The sequence below is a fragment of the Capra hircus genome, chromosome 18 (genome assembly GCF_001704415.2).
Source record: "Capra hircus breed San Clemente chromosome 18, ASM170441v1, whole genome shotgun sequence".
NCBI classification, from domain to species: Eukaryota; Metazoa; Chordata; class Mammalia; order Artiodactyla; family Bovidae; genus Capra; species Capra hircus.
Window position 1 is genome coordinate 18,898,930 of NC_030825.1, and position 17,325 is coordinate 18,916,254.

A 17,325-nucleotide genomic window follows, 5' to 3' on the forward strand; every position below is an offset into this window, starting at 1 on the left:
AAAGCCAGTGTAGCAAAGGCTGGAGAGAGCAGACAGCCTAAGGAATGGCCTGTGGAATCAGAGGCAGCTATTGTCAGAGACAGCAGACAAAGATGGAGCCTGCTGCGGGGTGGGAAGCACGCTGGTGTAGCTCAGGATTCTTGGGGCAGTAGGGGAGGCATGCACTCAGGCAAAGCCTTGCATCTGAAAATCTGGAGCCGGAACTCTGCTCTGTCAGGAGGTTAGCTGTGGACAAGAACCTGCCTGAAAATCGCCAGGGGGAGAGCAAAGGGATCGACGCTGGTTGGCAGCTTGCTGAGTAGTCATGGTCTGACTGAGGGGTTCTGTGCCGCTCTGCCACGCAGCCCGAGGCCTCTGGTGAGAAAAGAGCTAATTGCTGCCTGCCCAGGTGGTTCTCTCCCTGGCAGGACATTCCTTGTGGACAGAAACATCGGCACCTGGATCCTGGGGAGCTGCAGTAAAAATGCCTGATTTAGGGGGCATCGTGCATCGAACGCCCCCTTTCTTATAAAATCACAGCAAAGGGGACCACTTTAGATGTGTGATGGATTATCCAGCATCTGTGCGCTCTTGCATGCCTTTAGCAAGGGAACACAGCTTGCTCACAGGAGCTGTAGAGTGTTCAGGAGTAATGTGAGCAGATCTCGCTGATTCATTGTGCACCCATATCCAATGAGCGCCTTCAGAGATAGCTGCCCTTTCTTCAAGAGATGAACACTTCAGATAAAATGATCTCATATCCTTTAGAATAAACACCTTAAAGTGTGACTCGCACTGTCAGCCTATATCTGAGTCTTCTGTGACAAAGATCAATGGCTCCATTTAGTACTTTTTGTTGTAACAGATGAGAAGAAATGAAAAGGGCAGAAAATCCTAGAAACTAATATTAATGGAATTCTAAAATGAGAACAGATTATTGAGTGTTGTTTTACCTCTGAGTTGACACAGTGTTTATTTAGGTGCCTGTCTGTTCTGCTTGGATTTCCCAGGTCGCTCAGTGGTAAAGAACCTGCCTGCCAATGCAGGAGACTCAGGAGACATGGGTTTGGTCCCTGGTTTGGGAATATCCCTTGGAGAAGGAAATGGCAACCGCTCCAGTATTCTGGCTGGAGAATCCCAAGGAGAGAGGAGCCTGGTGGGCTACAGTCCACGGGGTCACAAAGGAGTCAGAAACAACTTAGGGCTAAATAGCAACAAATATTTTGCTTGGTGATCTGGTATTTACTTTTTGGCTTTTGGGGACACATAGAGGGAGACTATGTTTGCACAAAGTATTATATTTTCATGCATCCAACAGCATTGAAGAATAATGATACAAGGTGGCTGATTATTCCAAAGGGAATGAAGATAGCCATGCGCAATATTAGGTAAGAGCCTTGTTGAGAATCTTCTGTTTTCCTTGTCTATTCTTGGTAGACATGCTGTCTTTCATTTACACTTTGGTAAGAAACCCTGAAGACCTTTCTTTTGGAGAGTTTATTTTCACCTGTGCATTGCTTTTGGCCTTGCAAAAAAGCATGAATATATCAATATATTCCAGATGATGCCAGTGGCAGGAATGCTCGGAAAGGGTGGTTTTTCTAGCGCTGTTATCAAGTGATTCAGAAAGAACATGACCGAGAGAGGTCTTCGGGTTGCTAATTATTGTTTCTGTTGACAAAGAGCAGAGGTAAATTTATTTCTTTTTAGCGTGTCAAATGAGATTGTGTAAAACCAAATAACGAAGTCTTCAGCCTTACGTACATAAGTTGCTGAGAGTTGAAATTCTCAAAATGCTTTGCTAGAACCCTGAGTTAGGAATTATGAGAATTATGCTGTTGGGTTTACTGGGCTGGTGGTAGAGGCATTCAGTAGATGGGGAGGTTTCTGAAGATGACGATCTTATTCAGTTTTTCTGTATTGCCTGAGTTTTCTACAGTGAGCATCTGTTAGTTTTATAATCAGAAAAAAAACAAAGCTATTTTTCAGGTTGGGGCCCATGTGCTAGGCACAGATCTAGGCTCTGAGGATATTTGGATGAATATAACAGACAAACCCCTGCCCCGGGCACTGACTGTCTAGTGTAGTGTGCTAAAAAAATTGCTTTCACTGATTTTAGAGAAGGGTTCTCTTGTTTCTTTTTCTTTTTAAAAATTGCTTATTTATTTTTGGCTGCACTGGATCTTCCTTGCTGTGTGCAGGCTTTCTCTAGTTGCATGAGCGGGGACTACCCTTCATGGAGGTGCGCAGGCTTCTCACTGCCATGGCCCCTCTTGTCATGGAGCACAGGGTCTAGGTGCCCTGGCTCAGTAGTTGTAGTGTGCAGGATTAGTTGCTCTGCCACTGTGAAATCTTCCCGGACCGGGGATTGAACCTGTGTCCCCTGCATTGGCAGGCGGAGTCTTATCCACTGTACCACCAGGGAGGTGTGGGTCCTCTCATTTCTTAACTGCATGTTGAATTCCTCTTAGCCTTTGTGCTGTTTTGGTTTCAACATGAGATGCTGTTCCGTCTTCTCCGCCTGCCTCACAAGGGCTGCTTAAGCACAGCTGCAGCCTGGTCAGTGTCCAGCTTGTACTCTGGGCTCCTGCGGGGCCCTGATCCTGCACACCATTGGCTGGCACTTGAGGGCAGATGGAGGCTTAATATGCGATGATAACTGTGTCTCTGGATTATGTTGGGTTTCATGGTGCTTGGCAGAGAGTCTGGCTCGTAGACCAGTGGTTGGCTGGAGGTGTGTACGGTTACTCCAGGTTAGGTAGGTACTGAGAGGGAAGATCCAGGCATGATGAGAACTGATAATTCCTGAACAGGAGCTCAGGCATACAGAAAACATAACCCATCAATTCAGGCAGCGTTGGTTTTCTTACTTTTTTAAATATGCAATTTATGGGACTTCCCTGGTGGTCTAGTGGTTGAGAATCTGCCTTGTAATGCAGGGGACGTGGGTTTGGTTGGGAAACTTGGATCCCATGTGCCAAGAAGCAGCTGAGCCAGTGCGCTGCAACTTCCAGAGCCCAGGCACTCAGGAGCACAGGCGCCACACCTAGAGAATCCCCCCGATACAACAGCGATCCCATGTGTTGCAACTAAGAAGTGATGCAGCCAAATAAATAGGTAAATAAATAAATATTAAAAACGCAAACAAGCAAAAATGCAGCTCTGGTGCTAGAAGAAAGAAAGAATTAAATAAAAAAAAGAAAGAAAACATGCAATTTAGACTTGCCTCAGAATTTTTATTCTGTGATAGCTCCTCTACAGATATCTGTTTGTCGGTAGCATCTTTTCTCTGAGTTTGTGAAAGCAAAATCGTTTCATTTGGAGGGTTATTCGGGTTGGACCTTAGGAGACAGCGCAGTGGAAGAAATGAGGTCAGTCATAGCGTGCAGAGGGTGGGAGAGGCCAGTTCCCTTTACATTAGAAAAATTATGGAATTTCCCTTTAATAATTGAAAGACGACAAGGCATGCCCTGGATTAATTTGATCATGTAGTAATTTAAACTGATTTTGAACCCAGAGGCAGTAAAGACTCAGCATGCCTCGTAGCTTTGTTTTCCCTCAGCATTTGGCAACTTTACTACCATACTCTGCATCAGCCAGGGAAACTACATTAATCTTGGACTGCATTCAGCTTTCTCAAAACTTGTAGCAAGAATCGCACCAGTCTTGTAGCATCTTGTGCTTCTTTTAGAATCGCGAGTAACTCCAGCTGCTGTGTGACATTCCCCACCCTGGTATTCTTGCCACCTTCCCATCTCCAGTATTAATTTGAGGGGGGAGTCCTGGAGAGTGCTCTTCTCCCCGTTCCATCTGGAGTGGAGGTCACTCCTCTGCCTGGCGTTCTGCAGGCCTGGCACCTAGCTGTGGAGTTGGACCCTGGTAGATGCAGTTGAGGAGCTCTTGCCCTGAGGGGTCTGCCTCTCCCAGGGAACTTGTGAACTAGGCCGTTCAGCCGGCCTGCTCGTCTCTTCAGTGTCAGGAAGATGTGTAGTGATCAATTAGTTGGCTCATTCATTCCTTTATATTCCAAAGCAGTAATTAATTTTCAAATCGTGTCATCTCAATGTGAATTATTTTTGTGATAGTGTTTTGTGTGTGATAATTTTGACTCGTGGGCTGTCACTCTGTGAATATGAACTATGTCATGTTTTCCTTGCTTTCCTCTTGAATTTATTTCCTGAAATCATCCATGGAAAAAAAGAAAGTGTAGCCACTCAGTGATGTCTATCTCTTTGGGATCCTATGGACTGTAGCCCACCAGGCTTCTCCGTCTGTGGGATTTTCCAGGCAAGAATACTGAAGTGGGTTGCCATTTCCTTTTCCAGGGGGTCTTCCAGACCCAGGGATCGAATTTGGGACTCCTGCATTATGTGGGCAGACTCTTTACCATCTGGGCCACCAGGGAAACCCGAAATCATCCATACTCTCCCAAATTGCCAGAAAAGCATTTGTCTGCCATCGTGTTACTTTTTCACTTACAAAATGCACATTTTATGTGCTGTTCTGTGTAAAGCTCTGTGCTGGGCATAGAGAGAAACCTAAAGAGAATTAAATAACAGTCCCTATTTGGACCACGTGTAGTCTAATAAGATAGTATCTGTATAAATAACAAGCAGAAGATAGACTATACTCTAAGCAGAATATACATACAGAAAGAGCATTACCTTTATGGGGCCAATGAGTTGAATCAAGATTTCAGGGAATAATTTGAGCTGGGCCTTTGAGGTGAGGACTGCTAAGAGTTTAGCAAACAGAATGGCAAGGAAGGCCCAGCTAGACAAAATGTGAGAGGAGTTGATTGTCCTGAGATCACAAGACTTTCAATTTGGAAAGAGAAACAAGATGTTTGAAGCTCAGTGGGTTACAAGACCTCTTATGATAGGATGGAGCCCCCTCTTGCCAGGACTTGGGAAGCAAATGTGAGAAGTTTAAGATGCTGAACAGTTGCTGTGGCATTTTTGAAAGTAATACTCAGATTGACGTGTAGGATGGACTGGAGTGGGAAACAGAATCAGAGCCAGAGGATGTGGTAAGAGGCCATTGCAGGTTCTCAGAAAGTTTTGGGCAGGAATGGAAGCAGAAACCCAAGGGAGAGGTCTAGGACAGATTCTTCAGGACCTGAGGACCAAGGCTAAGGAGGTGGGTGATGAGATGATGCTAGGTTTTGTGTTTTTTAAGACGGATTGATCTGGGGCTGTGCTGGGTCTTCGTGGCTGCATGGGCTTTCCTCCAAGTGCACTGCGTGGAGCCAGGCTGTTCTTTGGTGTGGTGGGCAGGCTTCCCACTGTGGGGGCTTCTCTCATTGTGCAGCATTGGCTCTGGGCCAGCAGGGTTCTGGAGCTGCGGCTCTGGGGCTCAGTAGTTGTGGCACATTGGCTTAGCTGCTCCATGCGTGGTAGGTGGGATCGGACCTGCATCTCCTGTATGGGCAGGTGAACTCTTAACCACTAGACCATCAGGGAAGCTCCAATGGCTGGGTTTTGATCCAAGGCTAGTTCTGGGATGATAGCTGATGTTGGATGAGATGGTTAACTGCAGTAGCATCCATTTATTCTTTAGCAAGGAATTGTCCAAGTGGTAATAACCTCAACAAGTACTGGTCTTTCCTAGGAACTAACTGAATGAGCAGTCTCTCATTTTTCTGAAGATAAAAGTCTTATCTATTCTTTAAAATAGTTAAAAAATTTCTCTCATGGTCTTTAAATTTCAATTTAAATAATTTTAATGAATACTGTGGCCACCTGATGGGAAGAGGCAACTCATTGGAAAAGACCCTGATGCTGGGAAAGATTGAAGGCAGGAGGAGAAGGGGTCGACAGAGGATGAGATGGGTGGATGGTATCACTGACTTAATGGATGTGAAGTTGAGCAAACTCTGGGAGATAGTGAAAGACAGGGAAGTCTGGCAGGCTGCAGTCCATGAGGTCACAAAGAGTCGAACACTGCTGAGTGACCGAACATCAAATAACACGTGAATGATTCCATTTTGAAAAATGCCTCCCACATTCATGGTGCTTCCCCCACAAAAATAAGGTTTTAACATATTCTGCTTTCTTTATAAAATTGTGTACATAACCAACCAAATGAAGGCACTATATTTAAAAAAAAAAAAGAGAGAGATTTCTTTTGGTTGGGGTTGCCTCCAATCCTCTTAACTGATTCTATCAGATGAATAACACACCCTAGAATGTTTTCAATGTGCCTGAGAACGAAAACAAGTGGTATGGCATGCATGATTTTTGGAAAAATACAGCATCTTCCGCTTCACTTACCTAAATACACTAAAAATATAGTATCTGTCCTCTCACTTAGTTAAATCTGTGGTGCATCAAAGTATCTAGGGAACAATTGCTTTGTGACACAGATTTTTTTTCAGTTGTTTGATTGAAAGTAACTCACATTTTTCTTGCGTTTATGGGTGTGTGTGTCTGTGTGTGTGTGTATTCTTTTTAAGGGAATATGCAAGAGTCATGGGTCAGTGGTTGAAGGATCATGGCCTCATGGTGGAAATGATTCACCTTGCCTTTGAGTCAGGCCTCACTTAGGCACTCCAGAAGTTAAAGACGATGGATCCCCATTTTGTATTCTTGTCAAACGGTCTAATATAAAACTTTTCCCTTGCACCATCATTATGCTTCATGAGTCTGTCAAAAGTAAGTCTAGCTCAATATAGAACAATTGCTTAAAATAGATCCTGCTTTTAAAATGTGATATTTTTTCTTTGTATGCTGGTTCACTTTGAAGGCTCACATTTGTCAGTGACTAAACTTGAGCCCAGTTTGGAAGAAGTGACTTGGACGGTTATCACAGAGTACTCTTTGGTGACTAGAGACAATTGAAACTTAAATCGTCTTTACTGCTTATTAAGTAAGAATCGAAAATATTCATCCAAAATATTATGGAACCCATTCAGTTCTCTTATGTAGAACTTTTGATCAGGTCCCGCCACCACCTTTTTTACACTTGGTGATAATAAGACCTCCTTCATTCTCTTACACTACCTTTCTTGCCAACTTTGCTTTCTCTGAAAGTGAAAAGTGAAAGTGAAGTCGTTCAGTCGTGTCCGACTCTTTGCAACCCCATGGACTATAGCCTACCAGGCTCCTCCATCCATGGGATTTTCCAGGCAAGAGTACTGGAGTGGGTTGCCATTTCCTTCTCTAGGGGATCTTCCCGACCCAGGGATTGAACACGGGTCTCCCACATTGTAGGCAGACACTTTACTGTCTGAGCTACCAGGGAAGCTCTGTAGGACAGCTCAAACGTTTAAGTACTCTTAGGTTCATGCGAGTCCACAGAAATGAACTCTTTCCCCTTAAAATACCCAGACTTCAGCAGATGCACACATCTTGAACTACCCTCAGCCTCTCCCTCCTGGTCAGAACTGCTACTTCAAGAGAGGAGGAGTGACTTCCCCGGTGGCAAAGTGCATAGGAACCTGCCTGCCAACGCAGGAGACATGGGTTCGATCCCTGGTCCAGGAGGATTCCACATGATGCAGAGCAACTGAACCCATTAGCCACAACTAGTGAGCCCGCTCTCAGGAGCCCGTGAGCTGCAAGTAGTGCCTGTGTGCCACGACTACGGAAGCTCACCTGCCTGGGGCCTGTGCCCCGCAGCGAGAGAAGCCACTGCAACGAGAAGCCTGCGCACTGCCGCAAAGAGTAGCCTCTGCTTTCTGAAACTAGAGGAAACTTGTGTGCAGCGGCCAAGACCCAGGGCAACCAAAAATAAATAAATTAAAAAACAGCATAGCCATGGAAGACTTTTAACAATACATATAAATAAACAAATTTTTAAAAAGAGAGGAGGGGGCCGGCTTGTGAAGGTCCTTAGTAGCTTGCCTAGAGCCATACCCCAGAAAAGCGTGGGTTTTCTGGTCCTCTCATCTTTGCAGAGGCTCTTGGAAATTTTCTGTTCAGTCCTGATGTGTTGAGTTCCTCCTGCCCCAGGAGGTCTATAGGATGTCAGGCCAACCCTGCACCAGGTGAGCAACACAGGCCCACTTCTCCTGCAGGCCCTGGATCATCAGTCCCAGCTCAAGTCTCCTTAGCAGTGTACGGTTTTCCTTGCTGAGTCTGGAGAAATTTGCTTTGGACAGAGACCTTGTGGAACGCTAGTAGCTGAATTTATATACTTCTTATAGCTCCTGGAGCCTGCAGAGAGGCCCGTGTAGGACTGATGGTCTATAATCCAGCCATAATATTGGGTGTGAAAAGATGGTCATGAAGAACACTTGCTTCCTGTCTTTGGGGGGAGGCCAGCATATCTTTTATTCTGACCATTCCATTTGCTTGGCCTCTTTGTAGCCACGCACACCCCCCTAGCCAGTTCTTACTCAAGAGTATGAAACTGCAGTTTTTCTAAGCCTGTGTGTAGGTGTGCTAAGTCACTTAGTTGTGTCGGACTCTGTGACCGCATGGACTGTAGCCCTCCAGGCTCCTCTGTCCCTGGGGTTCTCCAGGCAAGAATACTGGAGTGGGTTGCCGTGCCCTCCTCCAGGGGATCTTCTCAGCCCAGGGATGGAAACCACATCTCTTATGTCTCCTGCGCTGGCAGGTGGTTTTTATTTTTTACCACTAGCACCACCTGGGAAGCCCCTTTTCTAATCATAGGAAATGTCTAATTTATTTCAAAGAAACAGTAAGACTAAACCATATTTATGTCATATATAAGTTCTGAAAATGTAAAAGAAGATTCAAGTTTTAATAAGTTTTTAGAAGAAAATTTTGGTGTGGACCGTTTTTAAAGTCTTTATTTAATTTGTTACAATTTTGCTTCTGTTGTTTCTATGTTCTGGTTTTTCAGTGGGTCATAAGACGTATCGGATCTGAGCTTCCTGACCAGGGATCGAACAAACATCTCCTGCATTAGAAGGTGAAGTCTTAACCACTGGACCATCAGGGAAGTCCCGAAAATGCATATTTTCAAAAATCACAAATCCCAATCTCCTGGGCTAGGGTGGAGAACGGTGTAACTTGAACAGGTTGTGCAAAAGTCTAATCACATGTGGTTATTTGCATGTTATGTTCCTGCAAGATCGTTTAGAAGATTATCACTCAAGTAGATTGAATAATTTGTTGAATACTAAAATACTTAAAAAAAAACTCAGCACTCCTTCAAAAAAAGTATAGTCTATTTTTTAACATGTAAGGAATTCAGAAGATAGTTTCTTTTTCATGTCCAGAATAGTATGAAGAGAAAAGTGTTTCATTTCTTATCCATGAATTTAACTCCTGAACTCAGATCATAGATAAATAGAGCACGTTGTTTCCTCCTATAAGCTCCATCTATTTTAGCAAGATTTGTCTTGGCTGGGCTCTCTCTAACCATGCTTTTATAGCCAGCAGCTTGCTTCCTACCTTGCCTGCAGCCATTATTCAAAAGTGTGTGGAGCTGCTTTTGCACCCAGACAGATATTTAAAATAGTCAAACAATGAACCTTCAACACCTGAAGAGAAATATATGTTCATATTGTTTCCTAAATGTAATCTTAATAAACACAGTTTAAGATTTAGCCAAGTACCATAATCTCCACTTTAGCTCTGTGGTGTCCCTTGGGTCCTAAATTTGTTCAGAAGCCAGTGATATATGGCAAGATAGGGTAGGGGCCTCCCACTTAAAATTAAACTTTTATTCAGTCTTACCCTCTGTAGATCAGCTTGGGAGAGATCAGAAGATATCTTGCATTAACTAGAGCCAGGAAGTTATGTGAAAGCTATGCTTGGTGTCAAGAATTCATTTTTTATGTAGTAGTTAGAGCTCTGCTGATCTGACCTGGAAGGGCTTTCAGTACTGTTTAAGATCTCACACTGCTGCTGCTGCTAAGTTGCTTCAGTCGTGTCCGACTCTGTGCGACCCCATAGACGGCAGCCCACCAGGCTCTCCCATCCCTGGGATTCTCCAGGCAAGAACACTGGAGTGGGTTGCCATTTCCTTCTCCAATGCAGGAAAGTGAAAAGTGGAAGTGAAGTCGCTCAGTCGTGTCCGACTCTTAGCGACCCCATGGACTGCAGCCTTCCAGGCTCCTCCATCCATGGGATTTTCCAGGCAAGAGTACTGGAGTGGGCTGCCATTGCCTTTTCCGAATAGACCTGAGCTCAAGACTGGAGCCAGGTACTCCTCATCTTACAGTGACAGAGCCTGGAAGCCCTGCACGGCGTGTCTGTCTGTCTGCCTTTTCTCTATTGCTTTTACAAAGTTAAAAGACAGACACTAAAAGGCTCATAATGAAAAACAGCAGCCCCTGCCTCACTGTTTTTTACCCCGCCATACTCCACTGTCTATAAAGGCTGCCATTCTCAGGGCCTGGTTGATTCTTGTGAATCACACTCAAGTCATATACCTTGATTGCTGAAACCAAATGCAAACCTTCACCTTTAGGGATTTTCTTGTGGTGGTTTTGTTTCTTAGCTTTTCAAGTGGCCAGTGATGGTTTCAGTTGCATCCTGTCTTAACTTTAGGCTAGGTTTGTTTAACCATAGGAGTTTCCATTGACTTGCAGGCCACCTGTTCCTCCCTTCCTCCCTCTCCCATCTCTCACTCTCTCTCTTTCTCTCTCCCTCTGTCCCCCACCCCCTTTCTATCTCTCCCTTCCTTGCTCTCACTCTTTGTCTCTGTGTCTCTCTCTGATTAGCCTTGCATGAAACTACCCAATTATGAAGTAAGGGTTTGCATTCAAACCGTAGACCGAGCTGTCGCATTCTGTCTCTTTGTAACAGAATGTACCGTTTGATTTTGAAATCCAGCAGCGCATCTGCTGCTGAGGGTCCCAGTCTCTTGAATCAGTAGATAGTCACATCTGTACTGAAAGCTGAAAGTTTCAGCAGCAAATCGTTAGGTTAACTATGTTCTTTTCTGATTGCTTTTCCCCTTGTCTTTTAAATGTGTTTTAAATGTGTAAATGTGTTTTAAAAGAAACCAGGGCACCCATTTGATGTAAAGCAGGCTCTTCTTGACGGTGCTAGTGGTAAAGAACCCCCTGCCAGTGCAGGAGACATAAGAGACACGGGTTCGATCCCTGGGTCAGGAAGATCCCCTGGAGAAGGGCATGGCAACCCACTCCAGTGCTCTTGCCTGGAAAATTCCATGGACAAAGGAGCCTGGCAGGCTACAGTCCATGGGGTCGCAAAGAGTTGGACACGACTGAAGTGACTTCAGCACACAGGCCCACGCAGGCTCTTCTTGTCCCTGGTACATCGTCATATGCCTTTGGAGAATGCCCTGGTGCTGATGGCTGAAGAATACGGGAGATTTTCCGCTCTATGGGAGCAGCAGGAACACACTGGCATTTCTCTGAGGGCTGGAGATCTGGTAAACGACATTATGGCCCAGAAGTGCCTTACCAGCTACACTGTCCGTTCGGGCATTCAGCATCTTCTCTTCCTGTTGAATGAGGGCAAATATCTGTACAGGAATGAGCTGGACCTACTCATCGACTACCTGGAGACCAGGAAAGGACAAGTGGAAGGTATTTGGCCCTGTCCCTTTTCTTCTCTATTTAATTAATTAGTTTATTTTTTGAACTTTTTGTTTTATATTAGGGTATAGCTGATTAACAATGTTGTAGTTTCAGGTGAACAGTGAAGGGACTCAGCCATACATCCACATGTATCCATTCTCCCCAAAACCTCCCTTCCATCCAGCCTGGCACATAACATTGAACAGAGTTCCGTGTGCTACACAATAGATCCTTGTTGGTTATCCATTTTAAATATAGCAGTGTGTGCATGACCATCCCAAACTCCTTAACTGTCCCTTCTCCCTGGAAACCCTAAGTTCATTTTCTAAGTCTGTGAGTCTCCCCACAAATTTCTTTTCTACAATCTATGTATGAAAGAAAAGTAAGAATTTTTCATTCAATAAAGAGAATATACCTCTGTAATACAACGATATCTGATTCAAATGTGTTCCAGATGGGAATACACTGGTTTAATGTTTAACCTTTATAGGCTAAAATGCTTCTTCTGAAGCTACATTTTCTTTTGAACCAGAGTTTAATACATAAATGGAATGGCCTCTTTATATAGATGGACACATAGGAAATAATTCCAATTCTCTATCTGTTTATTTTTCTGATTCTAAGTTTGTTAATTGAGACATTTTGAAGAGTGCCTTAAAGTGTATGGTGAATGTGAAGAAGCAGTTCCTCATCGATTTTAAAAGCACTTCAGCTATAAGCCGAGTCCTTGAAGCAGTGACTTTTCAGATTGCTTGTTTTGAGCTAAGTAGGTGAGAATAAAATAATACTCACTTGTCCCTTGCAGGGAAAAAGCTGAAGTTACAGGACTGTTAAAAAAAAGCCTTAAACAAATTGTTATTTTTATTTTATTCATATTTTCATATTTTATTCATATTTTCATTATTTATATTCAAAGAATATATTGTATTACTATTTTATTCATATTTTAAATGAAGAATGTGTTTTATTGAACTCACTTTCTCAGGATGGGGAGGGAACTCATAAGCTTAAAATGTAACAGTTTTGTTTCTTTCTGAGCAATTTGTCTTTATTTTACTTGAGATCTGACCCTTAACATTTATTAGTTTCAGCTGAACAATGTGATGATTCAGTAGTTGTGCGTATTGTGTGGTGCTCATCTCAGTAAGTCCAGCTAACATCTTGCATTTTGATCGTAGAAACTTTGAAGTCCGAAGATGTGAAGGTCTTCCTAGAGTTGCCTGAGCTGTTCCCTGTGCAGCTCGCTGGCCTCTGCAGCAGGTGTCTGCCCTCCATTTGTTTTCATTTTTCCAGGCTTTGAGATGCCAAATCCTTTGGCTGGCAGTGATTATCCCTCATTTCAAGACAAATAATTCCTCATTTCCTCATACCCCCATCATGGCGACCTGCCTCCACTCCTTCCGACCCCTGGAAAGAGATGGTTCCCAGGCCCTCCCGACCTGGTCGCTGCCAAGTCCCCTTTGATAGGTGAGAGGCTGGGAGGTCTCCTTCTCCTGCAGGTCAGTGCTTCCCTGCAGGGCTTCAGTGGAGCGGTAGCTTTCTTGCTTTCCTGAGAATTTTCCTGAGGAAGTAGGGCAGCTTAGAGGAATTGCAGTGTTTGCTGTCATAGTTTTAATGAATATTACATCTTCAGAAGACCACAAGAGACACTTCATAGCTCACTGGGTGCTATTTCTCTTGAGTGAGTTGCCTTAAGTTTTAATACAGGTAAGACTTTTAGAGGAGATCTTTGACCAAGGTTTGTAGCCACAGTTGGAGTGGGTTCATCAGGCATCTTCCCTTTTATGTTTTGGGTTTTGTTCTCTGCAGGATTGGTCAACCCCAAGGCTCAGCAGGTAAAGAATCTACCTGCCAACGCAGGAGACACAGGAGATGTGGGTTCAATCCCTGGGTTGGGATGATCCTCTGGAGGAGGAAATGGCAACCTATTCCATTCTCCATTCCTGGAGAATCCCATGGACAGAGGAGCCTCACAGGCTACAGTTCATGGGGTCTCAAAGAGTCAGACACAACTGAGCGACTGAGCACAAAAGTTCTGTTTCCCCTCCGCCGATTCTGGCAGCCCCTCCAAGAGGCCTCCTCCTTTGGGATGCCCCCCTCCCCAGTCTGGCAAGTGATCATTACCTGGGGAGAAACCATGCCTTTTAGCACCACTGCCAGGCGAGTAGCCAGGTGAGCCGTGAGTGGCGTTCCAGGCCCATGCTGGCCAGTAGAACTTTCTGTGATGGGAGGAGTGTTCTGTAGCTGCATTGTCCAACACGGTAGCCATTGCCACATGCGACTGTCGAGCACTTGAAATGGGGACAGTGTGACTGACCCTCTGAATTTTTAATCTTGTTTAATATTAATTAATTTAAATGACCATACTGTAGTAATTGCATGATAGTCATATGTGGCTGGTTGCTACTGTGTAATGGTCAGCACAGTTCTGGACTGTCAGAGGTACCAAGAAGATATAGAAATAGGTAAGAGAGTGTGTTGTCTTTTTACCAAGAAAAATCTATTATTTCTTAATCTTTTTCTTCCTCCCCTTTTAAAAAGCTGCAAATGTACTTAAAAGGGGAAATACTATATCTATACCATGAATGGATATCATAGTCAATTGCTATAAAATAGAAGGTAATCATAATGATTCTTAAAGAGATGGGAATACCAGACCACCTCACTTGCCTCCAGAGAAATCTGTATGCAGATCAGGAAGTAGCAGTTAGAACCAGACATGTAACAACATGTTACATGTTGTTGTTACATGTAACAACAACAGACTGGTTCAAAACTGGGAAAGGAGCACATCAGGGCTGTATATTGTCACCCTGCTTACTTAACTTATATCCAGAGCTCATCATGTAAAATGCTGGGCTGATGAAGCACAAGGTGGATTCAAAATTGCTGGGAGAAATATTAATAACCTCAGATATGCAGATGACACTACCCTTATGGCAGAAAGTGAAGAGGAACTAAAGAGCCTCTTGATGAAGGTGAAAGAGGAGAGTGAAAAAGCTGGCTTAAAACTCAACATTCAAAAAACAAAGATTATAACATCTGGTCCTATCACTTCATGGCAAATAGATGGAGAATGAATGGAAACAGTGAGAGACTTTATTTTGGGGGGCTCCAAAATCACTGCAGATGGTGACTGCAGCCATGAAATTAAAAGACACTTGCTCCTTGGAAGAAAAGCTATGACCAATCTAGACAGCATATTAAAAAGCAGAGACATTACTTTACCTACAAAGTTCCATACAGTCAAAGCTATGGTTTTTCCAGTAGTTGTGTACAGATGTGAGAGTTGGACCAGAGAATTGATGCTTTTGAACTGTGGTGCCAGAGAAGACTCTTGAGAGTCCCTGAACAGCAGGGGAGTTCAAACCAGTCAATCCTAAAGGAAATCAACCATGAATATTCATTGGAAGGCCTGATGATGCTGAAGCTGAAGCTCTAATACTTTGGCCACCTGATGCAAAGAGCTGACTCACTGGAAAAGACCCTGATGCTGGGAAAGACTGAAGGCAAGAGGGGAAGGGGATGACAGAGGACAAGATGGTTGGATGGCATCACTGACTCAATGGACATGAACTTGGGCAAACTCCAGGAGCTGGTGAAGGACAGGAAAGCCTGGTGTGCTGCAGTCTATGGGTTCACAAAGAGTTGGACATGACTGAGCAACTGAACAACAACAAATCACAATGAAAAAGAACACAAAACAGTGTCACTAAATTTCTGCTAGGTACTACCATTAATGTGGGTCTCAGGTGAAGCCCCAGGGGCCCAATGGAAAGGCTGACCTTGGAGGAAATCAAATACCTGGGTGCCCAGGCCAAGGTGGGTGGGAATCTCCTGTTAGAGAGGGACCTTCAGGTGAAAAGTGTTCACGATTCAGTGAGGTGGGCTAGGTGTTTACTGGTCCTCCTTTACAAAATGAGGGCTGTCACCAGGATTCAATGAGATAATATGACTGAAAATGTTTTAGGCTGTTAGGAACTGCACGGACGTCTGCTGATGTTGCAGCTTTGTTAATCCGATCTGTCCTGCAAAGGTGGGTGTGACTCCAGGACTCTGGTCAGGTGGAATGTGTGTGTGTGTGTGCTCAGTCGTGTCTGACTCTGCAACCCCATGTAGCCCACAAGGCTCCTCTGTCCGTGGGATTTCCCAGGCAAGAATACTGGAGTGGGTTGCCATTTCCTCCTCCAGGGGATCTTCCTGACTCGGGAATCGAACCTGTGTCTTCTGTGTCTCCTTCACTGGCAGACGAACTCTTTACCACTAAGTCCCAACCCCCTTTCCAAAAAACAAACAAAAAAATATTTTTATTTTGGAGTAATTTTAAATTTATTGAAAATTTCCAAAGGTATTACAGGTAGTTCCCTTTATCCAACTTCTCCTTAATGTCTTATAGAACAATGCACATTTACTAGGAAATTGCCATTAGTACAATAATATCAACTATATTACAGATTTTATTCATATTTAACCAGTTTTTCTACTAATGTATTTTTTTTGTTTCAGGAACTTGTTATGGCTACCTCATTGCATTGAGGCCCCTTTTATTTTATTATGCTCCAATTTTTTATTATGAAATATTTTATTATGCATAAAATTGTGAATGAATAGTATAATGGACACCCATGTATTCTATAACTAGATTCAGTAATTGTTAGCATTCTTCCATTTTAAAAACTTATATATATGCTCTATAAATAAAACTTTTCCTCAACCATAAAAACATTAATAAGATGTCGAGTTCATGATATCCCATCTTTAAATACTTCAACATGCATCTCCTAAGAATACAGACATTCTCTTGTATAATTATGATACTGTATCACACCTTAAAAATTAGCACCAATTCTACAATCTATAATATCTGGTTGTCATATTTGAATTTCCAGTTGGCCCAAGAATGCTTTTGCTTTGTACTTCTTGTGGCTCCTATATTGGGTTCATTTACGTTTATAAATGTTTTCCTTCTTTCTGAATTGATCCCATTATCATTATGCAATGTTCTTCTTTGTCTTTTATTATAATCTTTATTTTAAAGTTTATTTTGTGTGATATTGAATATAATTACTCCAACTTTTTTGTCCCAGGGATCCTTTTATGGCCCTTTAAAAAAAATCAGGATTTAATTAAGGTTTATCCATTGCATTTGGTTTTTATGTGTCTTTAGTTTCTTTTCATCTAAAGCAGTCTTTTTAACCTCCTTTTTTTCCCTCCACTAGTGATACTAAATTTGAGTCTAAGACAGCTGTCTCATAGACCATCCTACATTGTGGATTTGTCTGTTTTCTCACTGTGTCACTTAACTGTCCTTCTGTTCCCTATATTTTCTGTATGCTAGCAGTTCAGTCTAGAGGCTTGATTAGATTCAGGTTCTGCAATTTTGGAAAGGATGTTTCATAGGTGGTGGGGTTTCATATTGCAATATATCAGAAGGTACATTCATTGTTTATCTGTCTAGGGAATGTGTTAGTGAAAACTACGAAGACTTTTTTGTCAATGTCAAAGACTTTTTTGTCAGTGTGTTAGTTTCCTGCTAAGTCACTTCAGTCGGTCCAACTCTGTGTGACCTCATAGACGGCAGCCCACGAGGCTTCCCTGTCCCTGGGATTCTCCAGGCAAGAACACTGGAGTGGGTTGCCATTTCCTTCTCCAATGCGTGAAAGTGAAGACGTTCAGTCATGTCCGACTCTTCATGGCCCCATGGACTGCAGCCTACCAGGCTCCTCCATGGGATTTTCCAGGCAAGAGTACTGGAGTGAGGTGCCATTGCCTTCTCCAGTTAGTTTCCTAGGCTTGCCATAAAAAAGCAGCACAAATTGGGTGACTTAAAACAAAAGAAATCATCACACAATCTGGGAGGCCAGAAGTCTGATAGCAGGCTTCAC